The sequence below is a fragment of the Phoca vitulina genome, unplaced genomic scaffold (assembly GCF_004348235.1).
Source record: "Phoca vitulina isolate PV1807 unplaced genomic scaffold, GSC_HSeal_1.0 scaffold5, whole genome shotgun sequence".
NCBI classification, from domain to species: Eukaryota; Metazoa; Chordata; class Mammalia; order Carnivora; family Phocidae; genus Phoca; species Phoca vitulina.
This window is the reverse complement of record NW_022589708.1, coordinates 31,836,251-31,849,362: the sequence shown is the minus strand read 5'-3', so window position 1 is coordinate 31,849,362 and position 13,112 is coordinate 31,836,251. Positions and strand designations below refer to the sequence as shown.

General features: G+C 37.0%; 1 pseudogene; it reads left to right on the top strand.

The window, feature by feature from the left end:
- Positions 1–12,231, top strand: part of LOC116631393 — a 28,317-nt pseudogene extending 16,086 nt beyond the window's left edge.
- The last annotated feature ends 881 nt before the right edge of the window (positions 12,232–13,112 follow it).

Below are 13,112 nucleotides of genomic sequence, written 5' to 3'. Positions count from 1 at the left end.
AATTATGTTATCATTACTTTAAATTGCATTAAAATTCTTAATTGCAAAAAAAACTTAATTGCTTATACTATGTCTTTATGTCTTTTACTTTCATTTGTTCATAAGTTAACCTTTCAAAAATGATTTAGGAAAATCTTGTGATACTGTGTGGTTTCTTGACTATTTGTTAAGCAGGAGGTAGATGTCCATTGAATAGAATGTAGGTCGAAGATGTGTGGGAATTTGGAGTTGTGTATTACTGATTTTGGGTCAACTTAATTGATAGTTCACAAATCCTCTTTATTTTGGTTTGCTCATGGTAAATGATAGTATTCATGGTAGAAGGTATGCAATAATAAAATCTCTTACAGGAAGCACTTACTACTTAAATTACTATATTACTTAATTTTAAAAAAAGGGATCTCAAATGAGAAAAATTGCTTGCTGAGTACAAAGAGCACAGTGTTTTTTCATTGAGCCACCTGTATGAATGCAAATGCGCACATATTACTTTAAAAGCAATGTAAATAAAATAGAGCTAAAAATCAATACAAGCAAAACTGAAGGGACTAGAAAATTGTGCTTCTGTAATAGTGACAAGATTTGTAATAACCTGGGGAAGAAAAAAAAATAGGCATTTCTTTAGAGGTGGTAGGGAAGAAATATGACATAAGAGCCAGAGTCTATACAGAGCCAGTGAAATTGTCCATTATTTAAACTGCAGGTGGTGACACTCACATAAACTGGTATAGCAAGATGCATCTAAAGCCAGTGATGTGAGTGGATTTAGTGTGAAATCCACTGTGGGATTCTGTACTTCATGGAAGAGTACAGGTGTGCTCTGCCTTAGGAGAACATGGTACTAGAAATGCTACCTCTGAAAGAAGACAAATTAAAGTCTAAGTACATCGAATATATAATTTAAACCCTGTTTATATATTATTAACAACTTGGCAGAAAATTTGGGGAATTAAGTTTCTTGAGGTAGAAAAGAAGGAAAAGATAGTAAGGGAAAGGAAAAGAAACGAGACAAGAAGATGAAGAGGAAAGCAAATGCAGTGGAAGGGGGAGATGAAGAAGGAAAAAGGAAAAAGTGAAGTGTGGAAAAGGAGAGATATCTAGGAGATAGGTAATAGAGGTAAGATCCAATGCTGCTAAAATATTGAGAATATATTAATGGAAATCTCCAAAAAAGTCTTCCTGCTTCCAGACAAAATTGTTAAATTGATGATGTTGGTCTTCATCATGTCTACTCTTAGCTTATATTTCAGTGATCATATTTTCTGTAAAGGTCCTGATAATAAAAGTTTTTGGCTTTAGCAACTACTCAACTCTGACTCTCCATAATTTTTACAGTTATGCTCCCTGTCTTTAAACTTGCCTCCCTATTTCTTGTCACTTAATATTAAGTCTTTCTGCATCTTTCAGGTAGCATCTAGCCACCATAATAAAATTTCCCTGCTTAGAAACTCACAAGAGGAAGACAATGACAATCTCGAGAGCACCACAAGATCTTTCTATCACTACCGAATGCATTCCAAGTGAACCGCATTCGGCTCCTATCCAACATCTACATCATTATTCAGTCATTCAAGAATTGAGTACCTGTTATGTGTTTCACCCTATAAACAAACATAATTTTTTAAAAATTAATTCTTGGCCTCAAGTGATTCAATCTACTATCAGTAGAGATTACTTACATGCCCATCACCTTCTTACATCCAGCCCACCCCATCAAGTCATTAGAAAGCCATTAGTAACTTCAATAGTGGCAAAATCAAACTGGAATAGGAAGGCCAGAAGTAGGAAAAATTAATGAAGAAGATACTTGAGGACCAAAGACTTGATGATATAGCAATTATTTCTCCCCATAGGAGTTTCATTTCTAGTCAGTCACTAGGACATGTCAGGTAGCAGGCACCGAGAATGCTCTGTCCCGATAAGGGAGAAGAGAAGAAAACCAATTTATCAGATAAAAGACTGTCTTTACTCCTTCTTTAAGTTTATATCATTTTGTGAAGATCTTCCAGAGAGAAATGTCTCATGACTACCAATCCTTGATACCAAAACTAAATTAAATTTTTTATTAAAACAAATAAGATTCAAGAGTCTGCTTATGGCTGTGGAACATTATAGTATATCAGATTAATCTTCCTGCCAGTACCAACTAGAAAAGCCGGGTAGCATATAAGAACATCTGCTTGGAGGCAGCAAATGGCTACCATGGTAGCAGGACAAGCATGGAGGTACACATTCCAGTCTCCATTCAAGAGAGAACATGCTGCAAAGATTGCACTTAGCTAACAGCCCCCACACTTCAGAACGTGCTGAAGCACTCATGCCGAAGCCATGTACTCTCCAGGCTGCTCTTGCCCAACAGAGAACTCTTCTAATGAGCAGTCTACTCTCCAGCTCCTTATCAGCCTAGCTGAGCCTATCTCAGAGCTGCACTAGTCTGAGAGTCTTCCTATCCAGTCCTCCTGTCTCCTTCCTCCTCTGCTCTCACAGGCATCAGGTCTGCATTGCAGTCTCTCCGCCTACTCCTACTCTCTCTACCCTATGACTCACATTTACTAACCTCAAAAATGATGACACTTTCTCAGTAGTGCAGCCATATTCCACAAGAGGCTAACAAATGGTATTTTAATCAAATAGTTTGCTTTGGAATAAAACCAACAGCTTATATAAACATAGCAAAATACTTCCTACCATGTGAACTTTTGGAGTGTTTTGCCAAGCAAAATGGCTGCAGTTTTCTATTAGTGGAGAAGTTTTTCCTGAATGGAAATGCATAATTTAGGTTTAATAAGACTTTTCAATATAAGCTGTACATACAAATGTGTGTTTTCTCCTTTCCTTGTGTTTACAGCATGAGATAAGCTGTAGACCAATTTTATATAGCTATTTTATATGCAAATAAGAGGTTATTTTTACGTGTCTTCAGTTTTATAGGAGACAGCAAGAGAATTTCAAATAATGCAGTTTTCCACTCTAGTCAGAGAACTGACTTTTATATTTTCTGCTTTCTGTGGACATCTTTATCTCTTGACAGCTGACGAAAAATGTTTAAACACTAAAGACTTAAGACATCAATACAATTTTATAAACAATTTTATTATTTCAGATTAAATGAGCTCATTTGGGCTTTTTGAGCATGAGTTGAGATGGTCAGTTGACCTCTTCCTCCATTCAAAAGCAAGAAGCATCTTCTGTATGAATAATTTCCCAGGCTCCCCACATGGAGGTAAATCAGGCCAATTTGATGTCACCTGCCTCTGTCTTCATAGAATGGGGAAGAGGAGTTAATTTATTGCTGGCATCAATGGCCACAAAAGGAATTGAGAAGAGGATTCTGACATGAACAGATTACAGATCCCATAAATGGAGCTTCATTTTTGGCAAGATGGATAGATTTGGAAGGACCCATAGACCTAACAGAGCTAATACAGACAGCATGCTGTTGATCCAATGATTCTCCAGCAGGAACAAAATCTGCCTTGGCCAGTAGTACATTGAAAGAGCCAACGGCCATTAGGCAGAGGCTCAAGTAAGCAGGTGGTTTCTGTCAATGGATGTCCTACAGTGGACAAAACAGAGCATGGAGGAGGAGAAGGAAATAGGTACACAATAGGTAGAGATTTGGGCAGGGAGTCTTAATGGATATGGTATGGTGGAGGGAGCAGAAACGAGTTCAGCAAGACTTGAAAACCAAAGAACAGAGAAGTGAAGTGACTTGTCCAAGGTTACACATTAGCAAGTGGCAATAGCAGGATTTAAACAGAGACTCAGGAGCCCCCACTAATAGTTTAGTTACACATAGCATCATACTTCTACCATGGTGGGGGGAGCGGATAGAGAAAACTATGTAAAAGCAAGAATTGGTCCATTTAGTACCTGTTTAGAATACCAGTGGTAGACCACAATGAGATACACAGTCAAACTGTGGCAGCACATTTTTAATGTAATTTTTCCAGTGATTATTTCCCTAACTATGTTCTTGGCATGGAGCTATGTTAGCACAGCCATGGCAGGAGCAGGGTTTATGGCCAGAGCCTTTATTACCAGCATGAGCAATGGTGCTGTAATGACCAGCATCCTTCTGGGTTGTGCTCCTCTGTTGTGCACAGAAACAAGCAGTAACTGCATCATTTTCCCTCTGATTTGTAAATTCCAAAATGATAGAATTCTATATATTAGATCATCATGTAACCTATCGACAAAAACTTTAAATATCAACTTATGCCCCCAAGGATCTGGAAGATTCAATATGGTTTGCAAAGGCATCGACTCAAAAAAGCTTTCAATGATAATTCATCAAAAATAAAATAAATGTGAAAGAATATTTTAAATAGCAGCCTGACACCTATGATATATCCACAGTGTATTTAATATGTTTTGATGTATTTTTTTACTTTTACTTAAGCAATTTATGCTCATTTTAGATAACTTAGAATAACATCATTTAAAAATCACCTGAGATATTACCACCAGAGATGATCACTATAAATATTTTATTGTTAAGCCTTCCAGAATTCTGTCCTAGTCATTTAACATTTAGTAAAAGTAAAAATACATTTGTCACACTATATATCCTGTGTAACTGCCTCTCTCATTTAGCTATATTATGAATACCTTGTCAAGTCCTATATAAAATAACATTTTTTAAGACTACAGGTTTTTATTTTGCTTTATGAGTGCCCATAATTTATTTTGTCAATTCCCCATTGTTGGGTATTTATGTTATTTCCAATTCTTCTTATTTATTTATAAGACTGCTTCTTACACTTAGCAAATTAACATTTAATCTGTTACGTAGAAGTACTGTTCCTAGTTTTCCTTTTAACTTTATAGTAGTTTGCATTCAAAAGTGTATTTTTAATTTTTATGTAGAAGTGTATGAACATTTCAACTGTGAATTCTGCTTTTGGTGCCATGCTGAGAAAGCCTTTCTTTCAAGAATGAAGAATACCCCTCCTACCCAGTGATATGCGTATATTCAGGGGTGTTTTCCTCCAACACTTTTATGGTTTCATTATTTTTCATTTAATATGTTTTTGAAAGAATAGATACTAACATAGTCCTGGAAAATCACATATCAAAAACTTCCAGATAGCTTGCTTTGTAAAAGAATATTGAGATGACTCTGCTTCACAGGAGAAAGGGGCCCTTGTATATTACAAAAACTCAAAGTAGAAGACACTGGAGAAGTGAAGTAAATGATTTGATTACATTTCTATAAAAGTTGTTAAGACTGTTATAAAGACAAGGAGATATAATCTTCAGTGTAGATATCCAGGCCAGGCTACCTGTGATTAATAAGCATATCCATTCCCTGCTCCATTTGTAAGGACTCTTTTCTGAAGATCTACACCTTCCCACCAGCTTATTCTAATTCCAAATGGACTGCCTCCATGACTTCGTCTATTTCTTTAGAGGACATGAGAGATATTTTTACATCAGAGTACACTCATCAAAAAGAGAGGATGCATACCATGGCTGCTACTCCTAATAATAGTACTACACTTTCAAACCATGTAATTTGACCACAGAGATTTTTTAAAGTAGCAGCTAAGAAATCTGACATGTAACGTGCAAATTGCAAAACCTGGACAAGATTCTACATGCCTTTTTCTTTCCCCGATTTTATTTCTAAATTATTTTTTAGGATCCTACAATGCCTCTACGATTAAACTTTAATAACCTTAAAATCTATTCATTATTCCATGGCCACCTTTAATACATCAGCCAGTGATATCACTAACTGCCCAGTTTAAGAGGTTTTTCCCCTTGGAAGAATCTGTTCATTACAATAGTTAACAACTACTCAGTTAGCAAAGAGCCCTAAGACAAGGCATGGGACAAGTTAATGGTGTAACAAATCAGTCATTAAGCTAAATGGTCAGTTTGCACAGTAGAGTATTATTGCTTTATTGAATCCAACTTAAAGATTTACAGAAGTTACATTTTATTCCAGGTACAAGATGCACAAATGAAATACAGAGGGGTGCAGTTTTGTTTTACGCTGCTTTCATTAAGAACCCAATTGCATGGCAAAATCAGTTAGTATATATCTCGTTCCATGTGACAGCCAATTTTCCACTGAGATTGGAAACTCTTGGAGGCTTTTAATCCTTGTTCCTACTCTGGGAGTACAGGAGTGGGAGTTACAGCATGTTTTTAAATTGTTTAAAGTAAAGCATCAACGGTAACAAGGGCTTCTCCCTGACTCCTGAGCAATGGAACATCTCTGGATGGATGGGGCATGGCTTGAACTCTAGGTCTACTTTGATGATGAAATCTGTATGGGACATACTTCTTGGCCCAACATACTAAGGTGGTTTTTTTCCAATGAATTTCTTTTCAGCGAGAATATGTAGTGTTATAAACATAGCCGCACCACGTAACCTGTGACACAGTCAACTTGACCACCTAAAGGCTCAAAGCTGATAGCATCATCATTCATTTAACAAATATTTTTTTGTATCCCTAATACATGTCAAGTATGTGCAAAGATCTAGGGATCTAGTGGGTACCAATCCTCATGGGGTTTATATTCTTGTGGAGAAGGCAGCCTTCAAAAACAAATAATTTTACATTAATGCATTATTGTATTACATTAAACAGGATACATTAAGTACATAAAACATTACACGGGATATATATATTAAACAGGATAAAATACATTAAACACGTACATTAAACAGAATAATTTTGCAAGTAATGAGTGTTATAAAGAAAAAAATATATCCAGGAAGAGTGTTGAATGGAAGTCAACTGCTCATGTAAGGAGTGGAAATTATGTTATTTGGAGGACTGCAGACAATCGATCAATCAGGGGTCCATAAGAAAAAGAAAGATAAGTATTTCACTGAACACTTATAAAGCACCCTTTTACATGCTTTCAAAGGCCTGCTGCTTTTAGTTTCTCTGAGCAAACATTTCTCTTCGGAACAGAAGAGCTATAGCAAAAGATTAAAGCTTAGAGTTAGGGATAGTGCATGCTCAAGATTCCTGCTCAGTGCCCAGCACTACATACATAATGCTTTTTATAGCAGTAACAACAATGATGGGAAAGGTCAAATAGCTGAGGATTTGGAATAATTGCTTGGTTCAGATCTATAAAAAGCTATTAAATCAGTCCTCTAGAGAATAATATGTTTTGTTATTCTATAAGGGCATAAGTGTAAAAGTTCTCCAGCTTACAGACTAATTCTGGACCTCAGCTTACTTTCACTTAATATATTTATGTTCTACAGTTGCAAACCACAAACTCACTTTTAATGTCTTCAGTGGGAATAAAATACCACAAAATAAACTGTTAGACTTTGTGTGTGTATGTAATAACATCTGACAATCCTCACTTTCCAGACGAATACTTATGAGCCAGCAACAAAAAAGAAGAGATTTTTCAGAAAGCCTGTGTTCGAAAGTATACATATCATTTGAAACATTTTAAAAATGAATTCTTTCAATAAGAGTTATTTCATTTCATATTGTGCTTGGCAAGGTAAACCCTTGCTTTGACAATAAAAAGACTATTTATGAAAGACTAATAACATCATGTGTAGCTCACATCATATGGTATATTTGCATAAATGTAAATGACATCATTTTAGGATCCTTTGTTTCTTGCTCCACTGGTACTCTTCCCAAATACAGGCTGACAGTGTTCCTAAACTAATTAATCCATTCATTAAAACAAGCATAACAAAGCAAAACCTATTGTCCTTTCCTCATGGAACTCATTGAAAATTAAATGAGAATTCCCTGTCATGGGTCTTAGTTCTCTTGGCCTTAGGCAGAGGAAGCAAAGTGTATCAGTCAGGGACCCAGAAGGAAACAAGTGGCATTGTCTCAAAGGTAACTCAACAGAGTGTAAGGAATGGGACATCTTATGAAGGTGGGGGCAGGTTAAAGGAGACCAAGGGACGGGGTGGTGCAGCAACCTGGAGCTGGCAACAGCAAGAACAGTTTCCACTATGCTTACAATGCCAAGGGGAGTGTGTTAATTTCCTATTGCTGCTGAAAAAATTTACCACAAACTTAGTGACTTAAAACAACAGAAATTTTTCTCTTATAGTTCTGGAGGCCAAAAGTCCAAAATCAGTCCTACTGAGCTAAAATCAAGGTGTTGGCTGGCAGAGCCACTCTTCCTCACGAGGCAGTACTGAAGGATCTATTTTCTTGCCTTTTCCAGGATCTCAATCTGCATTCCTTGCATTCCTAGGCTTGTGGTCCCTTCATCTTTCAAGCTAAGAGTATAGCATTTACTCCTTCTGACTTTGCTTCTATCACATGTTTTTTCCCCCTATCTATATGTAGTCAAATCTCCCTATATCTTCCTCTTTTAAGAATATTTTTAACTAGGGGCACCAGGGTGGCTCAGTCAGTTAAGCGTCGAATTCTTGGTTTCAGCTGAGGTCATGATCTCTGGGTCATGAGATGGAGCCCCATGTCAGGCTTTGTGTTCAGCGGGGGAGTCTGCTTGAGATTCTCTCCCTCTCCCACTCTCTCCCTCTCTGCCCCTCCCCCGCTTGCACACATGCAAACTCTCTCTCTCTCAAATAAATAACTAAATAAAATCTTTTAATGGGGGGGTGTGCCTGGGTGGCTCAGTCAGTTAAGCATCTGACTCTTGGTTTCCGTTCAGGTCATGATCTCATGGGTCATGAGACTGAGCTCTGTGCTCAGCAAGGAGTCTGCTTAGGATTCTTTCTCTCTCTTTGCCCCTCCCCTCACCGTGCTTGCTGGCATTCTCTCTCTCAAATAAATAAATAAAATCTTTTCTTTAAAAAAAAATACTTTTAACTATATTTAGGGCCCCCTTGGATAACCCAGGATAATCTCTCCATCTCAAGATCCTTAACTTAATCACATCTGCAAAGACCCTTTTTTATATGAGGTAATATTCATGAGTTCTAGGGATTAGGATCTAAATATCATTGGGGGCCACTATTCACCCTGCCACAAGGAGAGTCTGGAGCTGTAACGAGAACCCAGGGAGACCTAAAGCAATAGGGAAAAAACATCTGACAGAATATGTGGTTTATAACCACTTACCACATATGGTAGTAGAACATGGCCACTACCAAGAGATGACCAAACAAGAAGAGAGTCTGGGAAATAAGTACCCCAACCTCTCTCTTATCCCACCCTCCAATTTCTGCCAGTGCCTCCCACAGTCCAACCTCAAATGGAATCCCACAGTCCAACCTCAAATGGAAGGCCAGACCATCCATCCATAAAGGTCAGCCTGCTAGCACTCAGAGGATGACAGAGAAAGCTGACCAGTGGTCTCAAGAATCAAATGAAGACTAAAAGCAAATGGGCACTGGAAGGAAACTGACAACAGTTCTGAGGCCATATGTAAAATGAGGACTTCTGCAAGAGACTGAGGAGATATCGATCAGATTACCATGGCTTAAAAAAAACGAACCAAGCAGCCTGAATGCAGAGAAGTAAGGTTCATTTCAACACCCACCATAAGGGCTGATCCTGGAGACTGGGAAATCATTCTAGAATTAATTCACTGTGCATTCAAGGAACTCAACCAGGCTTTAACTCTGCAAGACTCATTCCAAGATTTTGGAACTTTAACCAGGTTTTTCAATTAGAGATTTATAGTTTACAAATGGAAATAAAGAATGCATTTGTTAAAAACACTAATTCAAAGGGATACAGGCACCCCTATTTATAAGCAGCATTATTTATAATAGCCAAATTATGGAAGCAGCCCAAGTGTCCACTGATGAATGAATGGATAAAGAAAAGGATATATATATATCATGGAATTGTATATAATATATATAATGGAATAATATATATATAATGGAATAATATTTAACCATAAAATAGAATGAAATCTTGTCATTTGCAATGACATGGATGGAGCTAGAGAGTATTATGCTAAGTAAACTAAATCAGAGAAAGACAAATACCATATGATTTTACTCATATGTGGAATTTAAGAAACAAAACAAACAAAGGGAAAAAAAGAGAGAGAGACAAACCAAGAAACAGACTCTTAACTATAGAAAACAACTGATGGTTACCAGAGGGGAGGTGGGAGGGAGATGGGGGAAACAGGTGGTGGAGATTAAGGAGTGCACTTGTTGTGATGAGTGTAGGGTGATGTATGGAAGTGTTGAATCACTATATTGTACACCTGAAACTAAATAACACTGTATGTTAATTATACTGGAATTAAAATCTAAAAACTTAATAAAAAAAGAAACAAAAAGATGTATTTGTTTTAATTGGGTGGGAAGAATCTAATGCATCTTACCCTGGTTTGGATTAATAGTGTCATAAAAGTCAACGTTGTGTTTGGAGCCTCCTCTTTTTCTCTAGAGATACTTAAGCTATAGTTGAGGCAGATGGGATTAAGGAAGGCAAAACTTGGTTCCATTTGATATCCCACTGACTTTATGGCCAGGAAATCAACTTGCTTATGTGAGAGACCAAATTAGTGTCACATCTAGTCCAAAGTCTCTGCAGGGAATTCAGTCCATGCTCCCAAAACTTTGAAACTTAGGATGTTTGGCCTTCGTGGTCTGTATTTCACTGGCCATGATATTAAGATCCAAAGAGTGCCAAACCCTTGGGCAAAGCCTAAGGAACAAACACTTTGTGATAAAAAGGTACTTAATAAATGAATTAAATATTAGCATTTGGATGAAAAATCATTGCAGTTTGTTGTGAATAGTAGGAATTCTAAAGACTACTTTATTTCACTCCTACTTTAGAAGTGATTAAAAAATATTTTTGAATAAAAGAGTAGCTAAATGTAACTTAAAACTCCACCAAAACAAAATGGTTGTAATATAAATGATTTGGTCTATAGGTACAAAAGACATGTTATTTAATCAGTAGAGTCCCAAATGACCCTGATTTTTATTCCTTCCAAGCTGATCATTGTGTAACTCCTTTTTGAAAATAAGATTTTATTTATTTATTTTGAGAGAGAGAGAAACAGTGCAAGCTGGGCAAGGGACAGAGGGGGAGGAAGAGGAAGAGGGAAAGAATCCCAAGCAGATTCCACGCCAAGTGTGAACCTCCATCTCATAACCATGAGATCATAACCTGACTGGAAATCAAGAGTCGGTCGCTCAACCAACTGAGCCACCCAGGTGCCTCATAGTTTAACTCTTACACAGAGAATTATAACCGCAAAGCCTAGATGAAGTATAATGCTGCTAACTTTGCCAGAACCCCCAAACCATGGACAGGGACTGGACACTCAACTGGCCACACAGTGAGACTCTTCTCTCACCTTCTTCTACCACTCTTGGTAGTCTTTTGTGCCACCCTCTTGCTTGGAGAGGGGCCTGGAAAGTAGTTGCCAGTGGTGCAATATCTTAGAGTGGATGAAGAACAAGTGAAAGAGTCAATAATAAAAATGAAGAAGTGGAGGGTTAAAAGAAATGAAGCCACAGATTTTTTGAAGGAAGAAGATGTATTTGGGGAACCAGATAGACAGGAACAAGTGTCTCACAGGAAGTAATCTGCTTGGGATTCTTTCCCTCTTCTTCTACCATATTTATAAAAGGAGAAAAGAGACTGGCATTGTGAAGTTCCTTATAGACTTGATACACAGGGTACAGAACTTTTGTTGTTAATGAGACATTTTGTTTCATTATCCTCAGGATCACCAGTTTTATATCCAGAATATCACAATTCTTCATCTAAACACTGTAGGGCCATTTCAGAAACAGGCAATTGAGAGACCCCTTCATTCCTCTTTGAGAGTCCATGGGTGGTTGACCCTGTGATCTACTCATAAATCTAAATTCAAATATTTGAATGGCAATGTATTCCAAGATGCTACCTTTGATCAAACAGTTACAATTAATGAAAAAGAATAGGTTAGATGAAGAAACAATCTTTACATATGTTTCTTGCTGGTTTTGAGCTACTAGCTATTGGATTTTATTAATTCCTATAATCTAGAAATCAAAAGAGATTCACACAGAAAATAGAAATGGATACATCAAACCAGTGTAATGTTAATGGGAATTCATTCCTCATAAAACTTTGAATCAGATTGATAAAGTTTCAACCAGAAGTTTTCCCAGAACACAGACACAGAAGAAATCAATGGGATCTGATGAGCAAATGGTCCTTTGTGCAACAATTCAGACTTTACTTAACTGTCCCAGTATTTTTCAGTTTGGAGGGACAGAAAAGCAATATCACCATAAAAGGCAACTGCAACAGATGTGTGGACTGAGCAATCAGAGTCAATGGTCATAATGATGCTGAAAATGTACCACATTCACTTCTGCAAAGTCACAAATTTGCTTTTCTAAAACCACTAGAATCCGTGTGTGTGATGTGTGTAAACAGTTGGTCTCATCAGAATCATTATTGTACCACCTGAAGCACATCTTTAGAATACTAAATACAGCACCTGTGTCTCTTATTTACAGTTTCTAATATTTCTCTCCCAAAATACAACATATATTTGCCCAATATCATGGTAGATTTCATGCCTCAAACTGTATGAAAGAAAACAATCTGTGTCTTCTCAAACCATTCCAGATCTACATTGAGGGCACAGATAAGCTTGTTGTTGTTTTACAAATGGTATTCTAAAGACACAGTAATGCTTTTTAGCATTTAAAAAAAAAATGCTGTTCTCTTTTCTTGCTCTTTAATATGCACATTGAGAAATCCTCCCAAGGGTTCAAGAAATTTGGGGACCTTCCAGTGACGAAATTGTGAAGCATGAAAATTTCTGCTGACTTTGCTACATAAACCTCACCTCTATTTTTTAACAAAAACTAAATAGTACCACACACACACACACACACACACAGTGAAAAACTTGGGATTAAGGGGAAAAAGTGACTTAAGTAAGGATAGTTTATAAATGATCCACAATTAAATAAACATTGATTAATGAACAATTTTTAAGTTCTAGAAAGTACTTAGTTTTCCTAAATTCTTAAATACATAAATTATATTTTATAGCACTTATTGTAGAAACTAAATCAATAGGTAATTTCACTGAAAAAAAAAAATCTCAGGGACATACTTCCAAATCAAGAGCTGCCCTTTCCCTCTCCAAATGTCTCCCAAGTAGGACACATGGGGCCCAGATAGACAGGAACAAGTGTCTCACATGAAGTAAT